This window comes from Terrapene carolina, unplaced genomic scaffold (assembly GCF_002925995.2).
Source record: "Terrapene carolina triunguis isolate 2854851 unplaced genomic scaffold, T_m_triunguis-2.0 Scaffold706, whole genome shotgun sequence".
Classification (NCBI taxonomy): Eukaryota; Metazoa; Chordata; order Testudines; family Emydidae; genus Terrapene; species Terrapene triunguis.
In genome coordinates, this window is record NW_020665057.1 from 3,967,530 (window position 1) to 3,988,847 (window position 21,318).

Below are 21,318 nucleotides of genomic sequence, written 5' to 3' on the forward strand. Positions count from 1 at the left end.
ACTGTCCCTATAGAATCGGGACATCTGGTTACTCTACCTACAGATATCGGTTCAGGGAAGGAAATTCATGTATAAGAGGCCGCACAGAAGAAAGCACAGAGAAGGTTGTGTGAGAAGCCATCAAATAGATAAGGCTGGCACCACTGATGGAACAGAGGAGGTGGGGTGTGGGAGACACAGAAAGAGATACCAACAGAAAAGTGTGTGTGGGGGCGGGGGAGACAAAGCAAAGGGCCTTGTAGGTCCAGACAAAGAGTTTGAACTTGATGTGGTGTAACTTGGGAGTGGAAAGATTCAATGTGGGCAGTGATGACAGAGAGACAAGCAAGGATGAAGACCTTAGCAGCTGTGTTTCAACTGGATTAGAGGGGGAATGTGCTTGTGAAGGATGCCAGAGAGGAAGAGGTTATGTTAATCAAAATGGGAAACAATGAGTGTCTGGACAAGAATTTTGACTCCCCATAGAGAAAGTAAAAGGATAGCTCATAGAAATGTTACAGAGAAAGAGAAGTGGAAAGATTTAGATACAGCCTGGATGCATGGAACAAAGGAGAGGAAGGAATCAAAGGTGAATCCTAGTTAACATGCCTGAGAGAAGATTGTGTTTTCATAAGTGACAGAGATTGGGGGAGCAAAAAGCATGTTAGAGGAAAGAACAGGAGACCAAAGACAAATTTTGGACTTGCAGCCCCATCTGCAAGTGCCATGAGTAAAGACAATTGTATATGAATGTGCACTGGTTTTAGCTTTACACCTCACATATCTTCTTGATTACAAGAATCTACAAGTTCTCAAAATCTTTCAGTCCAAGATGGCAGAGCTGCCACCATCGGATCTTGTCATAGGCTAAGAACTCCCAGGTGTTGAGGTCAACATTGAAAGACTGGTGATTGGCCTTGAGAGTGTCTTTGTAATGTTTTCTTGGTCTGCCCCTAAAGCAACTCCAGTCTCCAATTCTCTGTAAAAAGAGACAACCTTTGGTATGCTACTCTCAGACATACAGACCACATGACTGCACCATCTCAGCTGCACTCTCATTATAAAGGTGTCAGTGCCTGTGATGGTGCAACACTCAAGGACCACTGTGTTTGGAACAAAATCTTGCCATTTAATTCCCATTATCCACCATAGATGGAATTGGTCCAAGCATTTTATGTAGCATTGATCAGTAGTCCACATATCACTGTCTTAGAGGAGTGTGGTTATAACAATGGCATGGTAAACATAATAGAATATCAGAGTTGGAAGGGACCTCAGGAGGTCATCTAGTCCAACCCCCTGCTCAAAGCAGGACCACTCCCCAGACAGATTTTTGCCCCAGATCCCTAAGTGGACCCATCAAGAATTGAGCTCATAACCCTGGGTTTAGCAGGCCAATGCTCAAACCACTGAGCTATCCCTCCCCCCTAATTTTTGTTTTCAGTCTGTTTCTGGAACACTGTCAATGCTGAAGCTCTCCAAAGCCATTGCTGGCTGCACCAATGCATTTCATAATGTTGTCATCAATCATTGCATCTAAGGTTTGAGTCTCTAGTAAGATGTCCAGGAAGAGATGCCAGAGAGTTAAGCTGAGATGGAGGAGAGAATGGATGCAGGTCAAGAATGGAGAGGTAGATTTGTGGGTCATGGGAGTAGAAATGTTAGATGAGATCACCCAGAAAGAGGTAGTAAAGGAAGAAATGGAAGGAGGCAAGTAAGGACTCAAGGAGAGAGTCAGTATCTAAATAGGAGAGAGGAGGAAAAGGAATGATTGATAGAGATGCAGAGGTAGCAATCACAGGAATAGGAAGAGAGACAGGAGAGGATGGAGTCACAAAAGCCAAGAAAAGACAATATTTTAAGGAGTTTGTGATTGAGATCATCAGAAGAAACCGAGAAGTCAAGGAGGAATAGGATGGAGTAGAGACCCTTGGATTTGGCCATTATCATAAAGGTCCACTATGATAACACTTTTGAAAAAAAAAATCTATGAACCTTTATTATATTAATCTTTAAACAGATAAAAAAAAGAGTTGTGGTTTTGAACAGATATTCCTTGGGTACTCAAAACTCCCATTGAGATGTTAGGGGACGTTTTAAGTAGGCAAGGACTGCACGATCAGGCTTTGTGTCTCCAAGATGAGCAACTGTGATCTAAAAGTAGGTAGGTAGTAAAGGTTTACAATTTATACATTTGCCTTTGTAAATTTAACACAGTTAGTTCTGATCTAACAATGCAGTATAGGAACACAGTAATTTCCAGACTGGATCAGACCCAAGGTCCATCTAGTTTAGTATCCTGTCTCCCACAGTGGCCAGCACCAGATGCTTCAGAGAAATATGCAAGAAACCCCTTTTTAGGCAGATGTGGGGTGTTCTGTCCCCATGAATCTCTCATCCTAAATCCTAATGGAGTTTGTCTTAAGCCTTAAAACATAAGACTTTATCTCCTTTCCAATACTCTTTTGTTAGCTTTAATTATTATGGATGAGTTGAGCATTATAAGCTCTTTTATAAAAACTATGCCTAAGATATTATCCAGTATAAAAAATTATTCTTTGATATATCAGAATTTGAAAACTGTGTGCTCCTACTTATTTAGGAATTTGTCAAACTTTTATTTTTTTTTTTTTTTTTGGTGGTGCTTGGATAATATAAAAATATCATGACTCACTGGCCACTCAGCCATCATGTACAACTTCACATACAGTCATTTCACTCCATGCCGGTTTACAAACTAACGAGAGATGTGACATCCGTGGCCAGCAGCAAGGCATCAAGTCCCTCTGCATGGCCTAGTCCAAAAGTACACTAGCAACACAGAATTTCCATTGTGGCTGGAGCTGCCATGAGCTTGCAAGGTTTTCCAGCACAGTATTTTAGATGAAACTGGAGGAATTAGAATATAATTAAGACTAGCCTCCACATATATTATGACAGTGATTTAAAAAGATAAAATACCAAAGCTTGGGTAAATCCTATTAACATCAATAAAAGTTTGGATTAAACAACAATTAAGTATCACCTCTTCATTTGACCCAGAACTTTCAATTCAAGGAAATCTGTAATCTTTGATTCTATTCCAGTCTCTTTTTTATACTGTACCAACCACGGTAGTATCTGAGTGCTCTTGTTGGAGGTTATATTAGGATGTTAGATATTTATAAATGACTGATGCAGTCAGGCATAGTATGAGAAAATGAAACAGAAAACTGGAAAAAGAAATCCATGCTGATATTTAAATTGAGATGGCAATTTTTTTAATCCCAAAAGCTTTTGGCAATGAAAGCAGAGAAAATACTTTAAATGCAGAGAATTTCTTGCTTTTTTCTTGATCAGGTGAAGACAGTAGCATTAGACAACCATAAGTACCTGTATGTTTTAAAGCACCAAAGAATGGGAATAGTTTATATATTAAAAACAAACAAGTTCTCTAGGCTCTGTTGCCTATGGAAAACTGAAATCTAAAATAACTGTTCAAGAACCTGACTTCCTTTAACATGTGTACAAGATTAAGTGGTTACAAATAGAAATGCTTGATATTTCATAATATCTGGGCTGCTTGTTTTGGCAGCTTTAATTGGGAAGGGGATCAGTATGGCATCTGTTTTGTTTTGAAAGATCTCAGAAACATTAAGACTGATGTACAATGAAGAACTGGAGAAAATGAATTCAGAACGAATTACAAAGAATACCTCTCTGCCTCACCCGTGAGTTTGGGCTGAAGCTCCCTTCCACTGTATGGTATGCTGAGTGAGTGAGTTAGGATCATAAACTGTGTAATTCTAACATTTCTCGGTTACAATGCAGCTACATCTGCCTTCTCTGCTGCATTCATTTTAGCTGGACCTTCCCCAGCATTAGCAACAAGACAGTCAAACGCCCTCTAGTGACCAACTAGCAACTGCACTTGTCATATGAAGAATTTAAACACATTTCTAAAAATTGAAGAGATGCATATTTACAAAGTAACATTTTCTTTCTTTACTCTGACAGATGTTTTCTTTCATGCATGTTGAGCACAAGTCCTGTGCACCACTTAAATCCCAAGAAAGCTTTATTTTGCAGGTTTAAGTTAAACGATCATATGTTCTGGCCCATACATTCAGTGGAATGAGTGTTCAGTGTGATGAACAGTGTTTGGAGTGAAGAGAAACACTGGGACTATGAAAGTTACTCTGTTATTCAGAGTAAACATTAATGGCACTTGTTCAGTATTTTGTGATAAACTCATTTAAAACACTACATTACTGGAAAAAAATCCCCACTCAGAGAAATGTGCTCCTTTGTTGAGTCAGAAGCTGGGAGTAGTGACACAAGCACACATTTTAAAAGTGCATTTTTGTCATTTGTTTGTGTATTTCATGGCCGTAAAAATGATGCCTTAAAATGATGCCTCAATTTTTAATTTCAGAAATATGCTTCCCATAACCTCACTTAAGCAGGACTTAAGTGATCCATGGTCCTTGTGCAGTTTGTCTGCACAATGGTGAATTCCACCTACAAGGATCTGAGGCACAGTTCTCTAACCACGTAAGTCAGCTATGCTACTGAATGTAAACATAGGGTAATAGCTTTATTCTGGTGAGTTGTTTCCCAAGGGCTGGATTGGCACATTACAAACCAACCTGAGTAAGGGTCACAACAGTAGCCAAATTTTAATTCAGAGTCGTAGTTAACTCACTGCTTCCCCCTTACTCCAGGGGGAAAGATATTTGGCACAGATTGCTTCCTGTTTCCACCACCCAGATGTGCGTGGGGGTGACGCCATGGTTCAACCCTATGCAGACCCCACCTGTCCACACCACAACCACTTGAGTGGGAGGTGGAGTAGCATACCAGCTGAAGTCCCATCATAAAATGAAAATTCTCTATATTTAAAGAAGAGAAAAATGAATCATTAGTTCATTTATTAAATTAATTTAGGACTGTGTCTCATATGAAAAAACATAAAATGCCTTCCTGAAATGTTGATTGGCCTTTCCATACCTTCCAGCCAAAAACAGCTACTAAGAGGGATTTTATAGCTGAACATCTTTATAAAACGGGCCATCGGCGGGGCTGGCCCCGCCTCTGGCCTTGCGGCCACTCTCTCCTCCATGTTCCTCCCACAAGACTGCCAGAGCTCCCTTTTAAGCAGGCCCTCCATAGAGAGCATGCCTGGTAGCTGCTGAGGGGCAGGGCCTTCTTGGCTCAGCACTGTTCCACCACCCTATTTATCTTAGTATGGAGTCTGCCAACCTCATCTCACATATACCTAGAGAAGAACAGGAGTACTTGTGGCACCTTAGAGACTAACAAATTTATTAGAGCATAAGCTTTTGTGGGCTACAGCATCCGAAGAAGTGGGCTGTAGCCCACGAAAGCTTATGCTCTAATAAATTTGTTAGTCTCTAAGGTGCCACAAGTACTCCTGTTCTTTTTGCGGATACAGACTAACACGGCTGCTACTCTGAAACCTGTCATATACCTAGAGGAGTCCCTTCTCCCTAACAAAAGGGACCTAGCAGTGATGCTGCTTGTTTAAGTGATCTGCGCAACAGGATGGAGGAGGAGGTACCTGTTTTGAGGGATTTTTCATGTATGATGGACTCATTGTTTGTCCAGCTCTCTGATGATGAGCCCACTATGGGGCAGTCTTTGCATCCCCTGATAAGAACGGAGACTTCAGGCAGGCAGTTAACAGCTGCTACTCCATCTGTACTGCAGTAGAGGTGTCCACGTGGTGAAACTCCTATGTGTCCTGCTACTGCTAATATTTTCATTCTCATTGTTGAATACTCCATATTCTCATTGCTCCACACTTCATTACAACCCTCCATGAATCCCTCTATTGGTTATGCATAAACCTTATCCACACCACTAATGCATAATCTCATTTACAATTAAATTTCTACTCTCATTTCCCTTTATTCCTCTCCCAGTTCCGAAGCCTTTCCCAATCTTCTCACCTTAGTCTTCTTTTTGTCTCCTCTCTTTATGTGCCCTTTATCATAATGCCTGGAACAGTCTCACTGTTCTGATCTGCCAAGCGCCCTCTCCTTCAAGTCCCTGTTTTTAAAAAACTTTTTCAGAAAGTCACTCCTCCCTTCTTCTCTGCACTGGTTAACCCAAGACCTGTCGTTCCTGAATTGGCATCCCATGAGTTTGCTTTGTCTTATTTAGATTGGGCTCTTCTCTCATGGAGCAAGGGAGAAATGTGACCTGAACTGTGACTGTCAGAGTGACCATTAAATTCCTGCCCTGCTCTTGAGGACTAGCACACAGCTGATATGCCTTCCTCATAAGCTTCTTGGAAGAGAGAATGTGTTTTAACTAGACTCTGTAAGTTGCAGTCTAATTCTTGGAAACATGTAAACATTTAATAGTATTAACAAAACCCTATGTTTTAGCAGCATAGACAGAAGCTCAAGAGGATGACGGACATCAAAGCCTTCATTTTCTGGATATCCCAAACCTTTATGTGGCAAATTTCTCTGATCACTAGAGAAGCTGGCCCTGGACAACAGGGATGGACCACTCAAATTGCTCTGTTCTGTTCATTCCCTCTGAAGCATCTTGCACTGGCCACTCTTGGAAGACAGGCTACTTGGCTAGAGGGACCAGATCTATGGTTTTACACACTTTGGAAACTTCCTTTGGAACATATTTCTTTTTATAAAACATAGGTATTTCTGTAAAGTTAGTTCTCAAAAGCTAAACATTTGTTGAGCTGTTTTCAATTATAATATTAATAGTCCAACAGTTTAAAGCCAAGACTTCTAATTTACAACAGGACTTGTTAATTTACAACACTGAACTTGTAATGTTTAAGTAAACACTGCACTTCTGGATGACAGATAGCTAAACAATGAAATAAAACTTCAGAAACATCCCTACTCCTAGAGCTTTCAAAGAGCTTTCAATGCTGTAAAAACAAACAGCATTCAGCTGGCCAGCCGTCACTTACAGTTATGTCTCCTGTACCGCTAACGTGGGGGAAACCAACAGCTTAAAATTCCTCATTCATAAGATTCTTTTATAATTTCAAACTTAAAAGCAAAATGCTGCCTTTGTCTTCCCCCTCTCACCCCCCACCCCCTCGTGGCGGGAGAAGGGGAAAGAATTCTAAGGATAGCCAACCTATTCCTATCATACAGTAGCCAGCTCAAACCTCAGATCTTTCTCCAAATCAAACCTTCCTAAGGGCCAGTTTGGTCAAGGAGAACCTGCCTATGTGCCAGCCTTCTATCATGTGACTTCTAAACGTGCTAAGGGTTTCTTGCCACAACAACCCAGCCCCAAGCCTCCTTCCCCAGAGAACAAAAAGTTCTTCTCAGCTACACTGTGGGTTGCTTCTCCATCAAACAATCCCTCTAACATGCCATCTATCTTCTTCCGCTACAGCTTTGGGGGATTTGGTGAAGGGAGGGGTCAGAAAATGTGGAGGACAGTGACACATGCAGGACATACCAAGTTTTTGGTAACTGTAGCAGTGTGGGACCTCCTGTTGGTTGTCCTCGGGAATTAGCTCTGCCAGCCTTGGAGCGCCCTCTGCAGGCCAGTGATCCGCCTTGCCACTAGCCCCGGGTCCCTCCCAGGACCCCGGTGCCCCTTTTGTCTGGGGTGCTGCCCCCTAGCAGTACCCCCACAGTTCTGGATCTCCCCCTCCCAGGGGAACCCCTCACCCACTATCCCCACTTCACCTCAGTCTTGGCTACTGCCCAGTCTCCATCTAGCCCCCGTTCACTGGGGCAGACTGCAGTATCAGTCACTCATCACAGGCGAAGCGGTTCGGACCTATTGCCTCTGCCTACCCGTGGGCTACCCCTTTGCAACCCCAGTACCCAGTTGGCCTTACCGTAGGCCTGCACCTGGGGGGTTTCCAGGCTGGAGCTCCCCTGCTCCTCTTGCCTTCCCCCAGCCCTGCTCCACCTTAGGTACTTGGTTAAGCTCCCTACAGCCAGGCCCTTCTCTCTCTGAACGCAGAGAGACTGTTTGCTTGAGCTCCCTGGCTCAAGCTCTTATAGGGCCAGCTGGGCCCTGATTGGGGTGTGGCCCCAGCTAAGCCTGATTCCCACTCAGCCTGGGCTGTTCTCCCAGCCCTCTCCCACAGGGCTGGTTTTAACCCTGTCAGGGCTGGAGTGGGTAGCCACCCTGCTACCGTAACATATTGAAAACTCAAATATTTTGTCTGAAAACCAAGATATTTCATCTGAAAACTAAAATATTTTGGCTGGAAACCTTTTCCATTTTCAGGTGTTTGGTTTTTCAGCAAAATCTTCTACAGACAGCAAACATTTTTAGTGAAAAATTTCATTCAGCCGAAAACCCAATTTTCCTCAAACAGTTTAGATGGCAAAATTTTGACCAGGCCTACCTAAAGCTTGTAGCTTCTATACTTGAGAATCCATTTCACAATCTGGCTGCCTTCTCCTGGGTTCTTGGGAACCACAATTTTCAAATCTCAATCTTTGTATGGAGTAGTGCAGTTGGGGGGACATCTCAGCCTGGAAGCCCCAGAACAGGCCAGAATGCAGAAAATGTATGTCAAAGCAGATCTTCAAAGCTCGGTGTGATGGAGGGACCCACAGATCTGAGGAGTTGAGGTATGTTCCAAAGAGCTGAGAGGGGTGGGCACATTAAGGAGCTTGAGTAATAACATGAGAGTAATAGCATCAAAGTCGTGTTGCGGAAAGATGGAATTCTGAATTGGCTTCACAAGGTTTGTGACCATCCAAAATTTTGGAAAAATTATATTATAATAGTGTGTAAAGTTTCTAATACCCATTATTCTTGGAGGGGGATGAAAATTATGAAATTAGGCAGCATTCAAGTTTGGAATAAAGGGACCACTGGTTTTCATATACGGTCATAAGGCCATATCCTGAAAATTCCTTTTTTATGCAAAAATCCCATTGATGTCAATGGGATTTTACCTGAGGAAAGGTTTTAGTAAAGGCTTCAGCTGACGTATTACTGAAAAAAAATGCCACTGCCTTTCAGGAAAGTCTGGGGACAGACTCTAGCAAACCAAATACTGCACACGGTCTCATGAATCTGTTATGTTTTTCTCATGTTTTAAAATGAAGTCGAAAACCATTCCTCTTCAGAGCTATACTGCAACAAATCCCCAGATTTAGACCCAGTTCAGCAAGGCATTTAAGCATATGCTTATCTTTAAACACACAAGCAGTCCCATTGACGTCAGTAAGCACATGGGTAACCCCATTGTTTAAAGTTAAGCATGCATTTAAGTGCCTGGCTGAAGTGGGGCCACAGTGATATTGCTCATGGGAAGTCCATTAAAATTCATTCCACAGTATTTAAGATAGGTTCCAGTTGAAGACCTCTGACAAATACAAATGTGCCTGCATCTAGTTGTGAGTGATGCCATCTACACTGTTACATGTTTACATATATTGAAAAGACATCTCTCCTGCTGTATTGTTTATCTACATTAAAAAGTCAATATTTACTGACAGTGAGCATGATATAGCAACTAAGGCACCCTAGTTATTTCTTATTGTATGTATGTATAGATACTTCATCTCAGAGACAGACTCCACTGAAGCAGAAGGATCTAGAATTGTTCTAAAAACTGGAATGGCTTGTTTAAGTAGGAAAGAAGGAAAACGGGAGCTTTCACTTCGCTCAAAACTAATGCATGCTTCCAACATACAAAATAAGGTACAACACAGCCACATCTGAAACAAAAGACAAAGAATAGGCAGAGTATTAATTTACTACAGTGTTTGTACATTAAAGAACGGAGCAAAGGACAAGCACCAAGAGCTAGAATTAATGGAGAGTATAAACTACTGGGCATAACACAGAGATTGATTCTTATAAATAGAAATGTCAGTACATGATAGGAGTTAATAAAGCTAGATCGAAAGAGAGAACATGCATATGTGTTTGTATGTGTGTGTATTTGTGCATATGCATGTGAGTTTACCCTGGGAGTAGAGAAGGATAGACAAAGAAGGAATGGGAGCACAAGAGGGTCCTGGGAAGGAAAGGGCAAGAATGAAGGTAATTGCTAAATTGTCCAGCTGTGTGACAGTCATAATAAGCAAAATAATAATAATCAAACTTGGATAGCACCTTTCATCCCATGGCACTCACCCAATTGAAATTCAAGTACTGCCACAGTCAGCAAAATGAGAGAGACAAATTTTATAATAACCTGATTTTCAAAGGCACTGGCACCTCAGCTCCCACTGAGGTCAATGGTCAATACCTCTGCAACTCAGGCAGTCATAAAATCTCTGTTTCTCCTATTTTGCCAGCCATAAAGGGTCATGATTACAAAGCACAACTTGAATTTTCCTTTGGCAAAAATGGAAACCTTTGGGCTTTGCAGTGACATATAACTGAAATGATTGGCTAGACCATAATATTTAAGAAGCTCAAAATTACCAGTAAGAAAATGTGACAATACAATGAGGCTTTAAGCAAGATTAGATGAAAGCTATGCTCACAGTTAAAATGAACATATCTAAAACTAGCCCTAAACTGATGTGATGTGATATTTGCTCTATTTTTATTATTTATTATTATTTATTAAAAGCATTATATCTTCAAATCCCGGTTGTCTTTCACTCATAACTGTCCCAAGGTCATTTGAAAGATGTGAGCATTAGCTTATGGTTAGGAACAGATGATTTAATACCATGCCGTGATGCCACTGGCAGAACTATGAGGAGTCCCAGCATGAAAGTGTGGCATGAAGTAAATTCCATTCCTACTTCCCACAAGGAGCAGAGATTCCATCACTCCAGCTTCTCTCCCCATTTGCCCTCTCCTCCAATGAGCACAGGAAATCCTGTCAGAATTCACATTCCACATTCCTCTGTGGTATCAAAGAGATATTAATACATTCCTAGCATGGCATTTGGAAAAAATATGCTGAAGAGGTACAATCATATCTTTCAGCTCTCTCAAAATGAAAATTCCTGCTTGAAGACATGGGTAACACACTCGCTTGGGGGTATAAGGACAACATTTCTGAAGCATGGAACATGAACTTAGCTTGGTTTCTTTAGATTTACATCTGGATCTTGCAATGACCTTCATGCTGGTAGACCACTGCACCCGTGTGGTGTCCTATGGACTTCAATGGGCATCTGAACAAGCACAGGGTATGCCTAGGCAGAGCCAGCATGCTAAAGCTAAACTCATAGTTAAGTGCTTTGCTCAGTTGGGACCAGAGTTCTCCACACTTTGCAGGACCGAGCTGGTACAAAACATTAACTTAGGATAAATGATTTCAGACTTCTGATTTTCCAGTATCACAAAATGCCTTCCACGTGACTTAATGGATAATTATGTAATCAAGCACTGGATATAGGGCTCTATCCAGCATTGAGAGCTAAGGGATATGTCAGCAGAGTTCTCAATGCAAGATCAAATCCTAAGTCTTCAATATCACTAAACAGTGCTGCACTCTATCTAATAGAGTTCCCTGACTCATTATACCTCTGTCAAAATGGAGCCAGCAAAAGAACATAGTCAGTACACATTATGATGCATAACAAAATTTTATTCATTCAGCTACTCACACAATCAATATTATTTGCCTTTAATTTATAAACTTTTGTAGCACCACGTACAGGCCTCAAATCACATCCAGATAGATGGGTAAAATCTGGCCTAATGTAAAGTGTTTGAATTAATTGTAATATGACCCTGATCCCTTTCTGCTGAAGCCAATGGGAGTTTTGCCAGTGCATAGAGTGTGTGAATATAGCATCTGGGCATTAATGAACAAACTTGCTGCTATATACAGTCATTCTAATTCTCTGCAACACCTGTTAAGTGGTGATATCTGAGGAATGGGACTAAGAATACCTTTGCTTGACATTCATTGAGAAAATATTTGGCAGGCCAAATTCTCCCCATTCTCTGTCACTGTGGTTTGTTGATCAGAAACTATTGGATCCATTGATTGTCCATTCAAAGGTAGATTTCAGAGCACATGATGTGACAGAGATGCCAGCCAAGCATCCCCTATGTTTCTGCAACAAAACATATCCATATTGCCATAGCTTTATTTTTAACTGTATTTTTACTGAATTTTTACAAGACACAATATACAGAATAGCTCACAAGGTTCAACATATAAATACTATGATTTAATATAAATGTTGCAGCTATAATTATATATCAGCCAAACTTCATATTAAGTTCCATTAATAAATGGTTTATAAATTAATTAATAAATTATCAACAGCTGTTTTAAGCATGTTATGGACATGAGTAGTATGTATTATAGATGGTTAGAAGTAGATCAGTTAAAGGTGCTATATATAGATCAGTGGTTCTCAACCAGGGTATGCGTACACCTGGGGGTACACAGAGGTCTTCCATGGGGTATGTCAACTCATCTAGATATTTACCTGGTTTTACAACAGGCTACATGAAAAGCACTAGTGAAATCAGTACAAACTAAACTTTCATACAGACAATGACATGTTTATACTGCTCTACCAGTGTTTCTCAATCTGGGGTGTGTATATGTGTGTAATGTCATGATTTATTTTATAATTATATGATAAAAATGAGAAAGTAAGCAATTTTTCAGTAATAGTGTGCTGTGACACTTTTGAATTTTTATATCTGATTTCGTAAGCAAGTCATTTTTAAGTGAGGTGAAACTTGGGGTACGCAAGACAAATCAGCCTCCTGAAAGAGGCACAGTAGTCTGGAAAGGTTGAGAACCACTGCTATAGATAATTATAAGCTATGGTTAAAAACAACCTATTGACTTGCTGGAATCTATAACAATTGATTAACCATTTATAAATCCTTTATAAACTATTTATACATGGAACCTTAAGATAAAGTGTGACTAATCTAGCTATATATATTTAGAAACAAAATGCCACATCTAGTTACATTTCATGTGTTTCAGCTCAATATCAAGGAGGAAATGGTGAAGCCAGAAAAAGGCATATAGGGCTAATGGAGGAAATTTGTATATGTGAAATAACACGTCTATAAGCAAAGCTGCCACTCATTCCTTAGGTGTCTCATGGGATACACGAGAAAAGTCTTCTTAGGGCTTGTTTACACATCAGGTTACTGTTAGTGCATGACAAGCCAGAGTTTAACTGTACAGTGCACTAGCTTGCCATACGCTAACTCAACATGTGGACACCGCTACAGTGCATTAAAAATTCTGTAGTGCATTTTGATGTACTCCGGTTTCAAGTAGTACACCAGCTTGCTACACTAAATTGCTGTTGAGACAAGCTCTTAGGTTTGGGCAGGGAGGGAGCATGCATACCATTGCAAACCTTCTGATGAAGAAGTTTTTAGGGCTAAAACTGAGAGATTTCCTATATTATGGAAATAATAGAAGTATATTTATTTCAGTTTATAAATGTGTGTCCAGTTTGGGCTCTGAGTGTATTCACTATAAATATAAACTATAAATAGTTACATCCAATCAGTAACAAATGGAACCCTCTCAAATCTACCACATCTCCACATTCAAAATGTAACTATGTTTTTCCTTCCAGGAAAAGCTTTGAAGAACAAATTGGCCTTGCAGTGACCCAAAGGACTACATGGGCTTTGACAAAATGATGAATGATGCAATTTCCACAACTACAGGCTCCTCACTGAGTATGACCTGCTTCCAGCCCCATCCCAATTAGCTCAGCACTGGAGATGATCTCAGGCTTCCTCATGATCAAACAAAGTGTGTTGCTATTCATATTAAGGCAGGGGGACCTTGTATTTAGCACTTATGTTATATAATATTTAAATAAAAGTAATTTAACAGCAACCAGAGCCTGGTGTTGACTTCAGCCTACAGCTCCCTGTAGTCTAGAGCCCACCTTCCAAAATGGAGGATGGTCTTTGGTCTTTTCAGCCACACCTTCATCCTTATATCACAATAGCAGCTACTTCACTCAAGGAATGAGGTGGCTTCGGAGGTAACCAAGTCTAAACGTATTCAAGGCTGGTCCATAAACAAATTTGCACTGAACTATCTAAATCAGTTTTCATCGACATCTTTAGTCATCTTACTGCAAGTGTCCACGTGGACAGTTATTTCCAAAGAAAAAAGTGTCCAATTTCAATAAGCAAAATCAAAAGGGGCTTGTACCAAAAGCACCTTTTTACTTTCTCCCAGAGGGGCTGGCATAGGAAAAAGCACTAAGATGCTTGTGGGGAAAATGGGTGATCAAGGTGAATATAATTGGCTGAGTTAATCCAGGGGGCCACTTCACAATAAGAAATAAGTTCTGATGTGTAGAGAAAAGCTAAATAAAATCTTAAATTCTCATAAATTAACGGGAGGAGGAGCAATGTGAATTTGTCTATATTGGAATCATTCTCCAGACTCAGTCAGCCTATACACACTGCTAACAAAATCACTGGTAGGTTGATTTAAGCAGTTTTATAGCATTTTTTCTATTCATTTCAAAGAGATAGTATGTGCTGTTAATTGAATTTGGCCCAAATAAATAGAGATGGGTCCAAATTTAAACCCTACATCAAGTGCTCTACATCTGAACCTGCAACAGATCCAAAGTTTGCCTATGGGCTTTTTATGAGGCAGAATCAAAATTCCAGATCCAAACATTTAAGACTAGAATGAAATTCAGAGTATTAGTAATTTGTACATTGACACTGTGGCTAAACAGTACAATTAATAGTAAGCTAAGGGATCAAACTAATGTAATTTATGTAGGTGGTGCTTGTTAGTAACAGAAATATTAAATTGTCTTAAACATTAACTGTCACTCCATCATACAAGCAACGTGTCTTTCATTAGGAAAGAACTTCATGCACGATGTTCTATCGCTCTCCTTTTATCCGTTAAGGTTCTGTAAGACTTAATTCAGAAATTTAGCTATTTTGGTATTCTTAATTTTGGAAAAAAATATCTTTAAATTTAGGTTTAATTCAAAGGGATAACATGTCTGACAGTTGGAAAAACAATACCCATTACAATATGCGAAGCTGTCTGATCAAATTAGCTCTCTCCAGAGCAAAAATCCCACTCTAAATTTGTCTGTTTTATTTAAACATGCTGTCTCTAACAGAGCTAAAGATGGAACAGTACTTGAATGTTTAAAAAATGCTTTAAAAAAAAACCATCTCAACACTCTGCATGCCTTAAGTCTTGCTTAGTCTGCATAAACTGTGAGCTGAAGGGCAAATGTGTTTACAGTAGCATTTTTATGTGGCTCTGAAAAATCTATTCAGCTGTACAGTAGGCTAAGAAATATGTAAGTACAGCAAGAGGTGGGTGACTAAATGCACTTGTAATGATGTTTTGGAACTGAAACTCAATTAAGATACTTAAAATAATAAGCCTACACTGAAATTCCTATCAGAAGAAAGCTGATATATGTCAGTCAAATTGATGATCACTAAAGGATCAATAATTCAATATGGGCTAGAGTCAAAAATAGAATACATGTAATTATTATTATTTGTATTACAGTAGTACCTAGAGACTCCAGTCAAGGTCAGGACCTCATTGCATGAGGCCCTGAACAAACTATACAATAAGATATAAATCGTGCCCTGAAGAACTTGCAGTTTAGACACGAGAGAGAAAGAGGCACATAGTGACTTGCCCAACCTCACACAGCAGGAAGGAAATAGCACCTAAACTTGTAATCTGTTATTGTCCTATTGGCAGCTGACATCTGGTACCTCAGAAAATACTTGGTAACTAAATTAATTGCCTGAAAATGATTAGCTGGGATTTGACAAATCAAAATAAATGGCCTTATCAGCATTCAGTGCCACTTCCAAATGACAACGAAAAGAGAAGAGAAATAAAGATGAGTGAAGAATTAAAAGACTCTAATAACAACATCAAATATTGTTGACTGAATTATGGGGTCGCAAGCCGGAGGATTCTCTGCGACTTGAAGTCTTTAAATCACGATCTGGAGACTTCAACAGCTGAGTTAAGGGAAAGTGGGTGGGTCAGCTTTTGTGGCCTGCATCATGCGGGAGGTCAGACTAGATGACCATAATGGTCCCTTCTGACCTTAAAGTCTATGAGTCTATGTACTCTCTCTTTATTTGATCCCCTTTCCATAACTAATCTGAGCTGGCACAAGATGTTACATGATATTTCATGCTGTGGTAATTAGAAGCTATTGTTTTCAGTAGAAATAATAAAGACTGAAACTAGTAATGTGCATCAGCAGTTTCAGACTGTAACAACATGGCCAATTAAGAATGTGCATCTTTAGCAGTGCCATGCCTGTCTATCTTGCCTCTTCTACAGTGTCCATCACAATGGTATTGGAGTGTCAACGGTGGGTTCCTTTAAAGCGTCTACCTTCTGTAGAGCTCTGATTTTACTGGCTCTAATACTATGCTCCATTATAGGTGTGACACTCAGCCAGCAGGCTAAGTGACCCAAAATCAACCTTTAAAGACATGTTAGAGAAGTATTGAAATGGTAAACAGGGCAATTTTAGTAGATAGTTATTGAAGCCATATTAAGTACACTACAGTCTTTGAAATATAAACCTGTATTATCAGAGAATAACAAGTAGCTCTAATTGTATTTGTCTGTGTTTACCTATATCTGTTAGATCATAAACTTCTGTTCCTGTCTGTTACTATATTCTATTGATTCAGAGATCAAAAGGGAATATTAACATCTAGATGAAACTTGGGGTGTAATATTGTCTATTTTTCTCTTTGAAGTTTGTAGTAAACTCTCTATGAACTGTTTGAATGGTTAATTACCTTATGCTAATGAAAGCAGCTAGTTACTGGTGTGTGCCTAGGAAATAGAGATTTACTTCAAAGCAACAATGTATGTTACCTATTCTTCATCCAAGGAATGCCTGCTGTGATATCTGCTGTCAAGAGGCTAGCATAGCTTGCTAGAGAACTATAAAATAACTCTAGGGCCTGATCCTTTTTTAATCTCAGATCTGCTTAAATTTTGTCAGGGGAAGTTCAAGCTGCAAGACTGAGGTCTGCAGGTCCATGTGGATTATTCCTGCAATTTCTCATGGAAGAATTTGAATAAACTCTGCACATGGACTATAACCTGTTTAACTGATTCTGGAAGGACTTTTATATAATCAGTAGTTCACCATCTCTGTTAGGAACAGATCCAAGAACTTTATTCATACCTGTATGTATAATGATCTTTTAACCATAGTAACTCTTTCCTTTTTAAAATAAATCTTAGATTAGCTAATAAGAATTGTCTGTAAGTGTGTATTCGGGTAAGATCTGAAATATTCATTGGTCTGATGGGTAATGTGTCCGATCTCTTGAGATTGGTAGAACTTTATATCTGATGAATAAGATTTTAAGCAATCCTCACTATATTAGACTGGCTGTCTGGGTGGTAGCCAAAGGCTGGATTGCTTAAGGGAAACTGTATTTTAGCTTCTTAGTAACCAATAAGGTATTACAGAAGCTGTTTTGTTACTGGCTTGGTGAATCTAATTATACAATAAACCACCCGTTTTGGGGATTGTCTGCCCTATTCTTTGCAGTATGCCCTGATTGGGCATTATCAGAGTGGCGTCTCCCAGCAACCATGGTCAAAGGACAAAAGTGTGTAATTTAACTTCTGGACCAAGTAGGAGCAATGAAGAGGCCAGTGTGTATGGGAACTGTGTAGGCTATACCATCCTTTAAGATGTGATTTATGGTAGTCCCTAAATAAGGTTCCCATGCATATTTCAGTGGTTACAATTTTGTTATCCATTAAATAAATTCTAACACTAGACAGGTGTATTTAGTATCTTTTACCTCTTCAGTTAAGGATGGGTTAATCAGAGTTATATGAACAAATGGTTTATTATTTAAGTATTGTTAAAAATTTATATTAGGAAGAGAGCCAAACTTTTGACACTCAAAGAGCCTCAGAGAGGTTTTCAACAAAAGTTATGGGTAGGATGGATTCTTATTTTATCCAAATGGTTTATCTATTCCTACTTACTACCCTACTTGGATTGGACCCTAAATGAATCACATATATGTTGGTTAGAACTGGCTAAGGCAAACCGTGCAACATGACAGTCTTCCACTGAGACATAACAAATCTATAGCGGTGACGAGACAACAAAAATAACATTGAGTTCAATTTCAAATGTTTTTATTACAAGTGTCAACTGTAACTAAATTAAATGCATATTAAAATGGAATGTATCATTTAATTTACGGAGTGCTCAAAAGTACAAAGAATAAACTGTTCCTGAGCTTTTGATTCTCATGATAATCATTACTTTATTCCCAGTTTTAATTACTCACAATAGTGTTAAGAAATGCATCAGAATTTTCAGTTTTCTCCTTTTACTCATTAGCTTTCATCAAATGGCTTACAGAATTCAAACCAAATGTTGGCATGATTCATATGTTAACTAATTCAAGGGAGATCTAAGGACATCCTCCTTATAAGATTTTGCAACTAATTAAAATTGATTCAATATGGTATTTAAAAATGGAAGAGGGAAAAGATTTATTTTTATATTTAAAGTATCTTGGGGATTTTGAAATTAAAGCAAATAGAAATATTCCACTTTGATTTCAAAAAAGATTGTGGGCCAAATTTTCAAAGCAGCTTTAGCCAGCCTTCTAAATTTGTCAGTATATCTTCTGCATTGTTTTTGAAAAGTTTTTCCCACAAACTCAATGTGTTAAATATTTTTCTAGTGTGTTACGGTCAGGAAAATGTTTGTGTAAAATCGGCACTTTAATATTTAGCATATCTGCTTTTTGTATGTCTTCTACTCATATCTTCTTATGTTGCTGACAAGAAGTCAGTTCAGAGACATGCAGCCCTATTAGTAGGGCCCTACCAAATTCGTGGTCCATTATGATCAATTTCACGTCCATAGTATTTGAAAATTGGTAAATTTCACATTTTCAGATGATTAAATCTGAAATGTCACATTGTTGTAACCTTGGGGGTCCCGAACAAAAGGGGATTGAGGTGTGTGTGTCACAAACCTGTTGTGGGGGGGGGGGTGTCATAGAATTGCCACCCTCACTTCTGTGCTACCTTCAGAGCTGGACTCTGAAGGCAGCAACCGCAGAGCTTCCTGCAGCCGCAGGAGGTTCCTGGAGATGGAAGTGGTCTGATCTCCCGCCCCTGCCCCAGAGTAGCTGTGCAGGAGATGGACAAGTCCTGTCCCTCCCCTGCCCAGCTGGAGATAGGAGCCTCCTTTGCTTGGGCGCGCTTAGGAACAAGGGGACATCGGATTTCACAGGGAAGGGTTTATTTCAACGTCCGTGAAATTACACGGCCCTACCTGTTAGCAGCTAAGTATTTTTACTAACTTTAGCCCTGAAGTGTAAATACAGGTGTGAAAAAGATAACTGAATTCTATTCTGCCTTGTACATCACCTCAGCAAAATTGCCAACTAAATTCTGAATAAAGCAGTGCAAATTTTCAGAAAGGCCCAAGGTGCACGTGCAAAAATACTTGTGCAATTTCACACCTAAAAATGGCATGCTCAGTTACTAAGACAGTGTGTACATGCCCCAAAAATGTAAGGAACAGCCAAAGCTTAAAGAAGGAGTGTGGCGGGGCAACGATGCACTGACGCAGTGCCTCCTGCTGGCTGTCTCGTGAATTAGCTCTTTCCAGCCCGGAGTGCCCTCTGCAGGCTGGTGTCTCACCTACCGCTGGCCCTCCCATATCCCTCCTGCACCCTCTACATCAGGGTTCCGCCCCAGCAGTACCCCCACACTCTGGGTCTCCCCTCTCTGGGGAACCCCCAAGCCTCTAAACCCACCTTGCCTCAGTGGCTACTGCCAGTCATCATCTAGCCCCTGCTCCCTGGGGCAGACTGCAGTCTATAAACCACTCATCATCGGCAAGGGGGTTTGGGACCGGCTGCCTCTGCCTATCTCTGGGCTGTCCCTCTGCAGCCCCAATACCTTTTGTAGGCCCTTAGCTAGGCCTGCAGCCTGGGGTTTTGCTAGGCTGGAGCTCCCCAGCTCCCTCTGCCCTTCCCCAGCACTGCTCCACCCTAGGTACCCTCCTCAGCTTCCCAGGCAGCCAGATCCTTCTCTCTCTCAAGAAAGCTAGAGAGAGTGTCTTCCAGTCTGTGGCCCTCAGCCCTCTTACAGAGCCAGCTGTGGCCTGATTGGGGTGTGGCCCCACCTGTGGCTGCTTCCCCCAATCAGCCTAGCTTTTTCCCCGCCCCAACCCTCTCCCAGGGCTGTTTTAAGCCCTTCAGGGCATGAGGGAGGTGACCATCCCGCTACAGGGAGTTGAAGTGATAGTTCTATTGAAAAATGCACACAACTTACTGTTCACATAAACAAAAGGGGGCTTCTCCCTATGAAAAATTACAAACTATGTCACCAAGTGCAAAATGTGCATTAATAAACCCTTAACGGTTTATACCAGGAAACCAACGGTAAAAAAATAAAATGAGCTATGGTACAGACTCTGTGGTTAAGTCAACAGTAATCTAGTGTTCCACGATCAGACATACAAATAAAACATTTTATGTTTTTGTTTCCTTTTTGGAACTTTAAGATATTTAAGAAGTTTTTGCATAGATTTCTGGTAAAACATTTTAATTAAAACCAAAATATATAAAAAAAATCAAGAAATTAAAGATTGTATTTTAAAATCACCAACTAAATGTTAGTCTGTAAATACTCCATTAGGGTAGTGTGTTCTCTGTCTAGCCTATACACAGTCTTTGAGTCCTCCTTAGGGATGAGTCAGTCTCAAATGAGATGACTTCCACTGGACTTGTTTTTACGAAGTGATTCATTCCACCCCAATTTAAGATTTTTCTTCAATCAAAGAGCATTCATGGAATTGAGTCTCTTAATTTCCCAACAGAATATTGTCACTCTGTAATCTTTCTAGAATCATTGCAGATTTTGTCTCCAGACATTTACAGAATGAATTAAACAAGAATAAGTGATAGGCCAGTACATTTGCTAGACCTTCAATACTCAACTTGTTGACTGTAGAGCTGGGAAAAGCAGAAGGAAGAGAGAAAAGAAACACCTCCCCTAACTCCCTCCCAGAAGCTAGGAGGAGTAGGAAAGATGGGGGACAGAGGGTGGGAGATATTGTCCCCGACCTAGAGCTACAAAACAATCATGGCACAACTTCCTAACATTATCTGCCTAAACATCTTTAGATATTTCAAAGGCTTTGTCCCTTTGGTATCTGCATTCTGGTGCAGAAGGCTCAATCAGCATAAGACAATATTGAGTTGTTGCTGATGCAACACCACACTAACCAACCACCACCGAGTCATGATGACATTATAATGTGACTCTCTGATTTGATGACGTGGATCTGCAGTTTTTCAAGCGAGGAATAACAGGATAAGGAGATTTATGTTCACCTTACATGCATCACAGAGGATGCT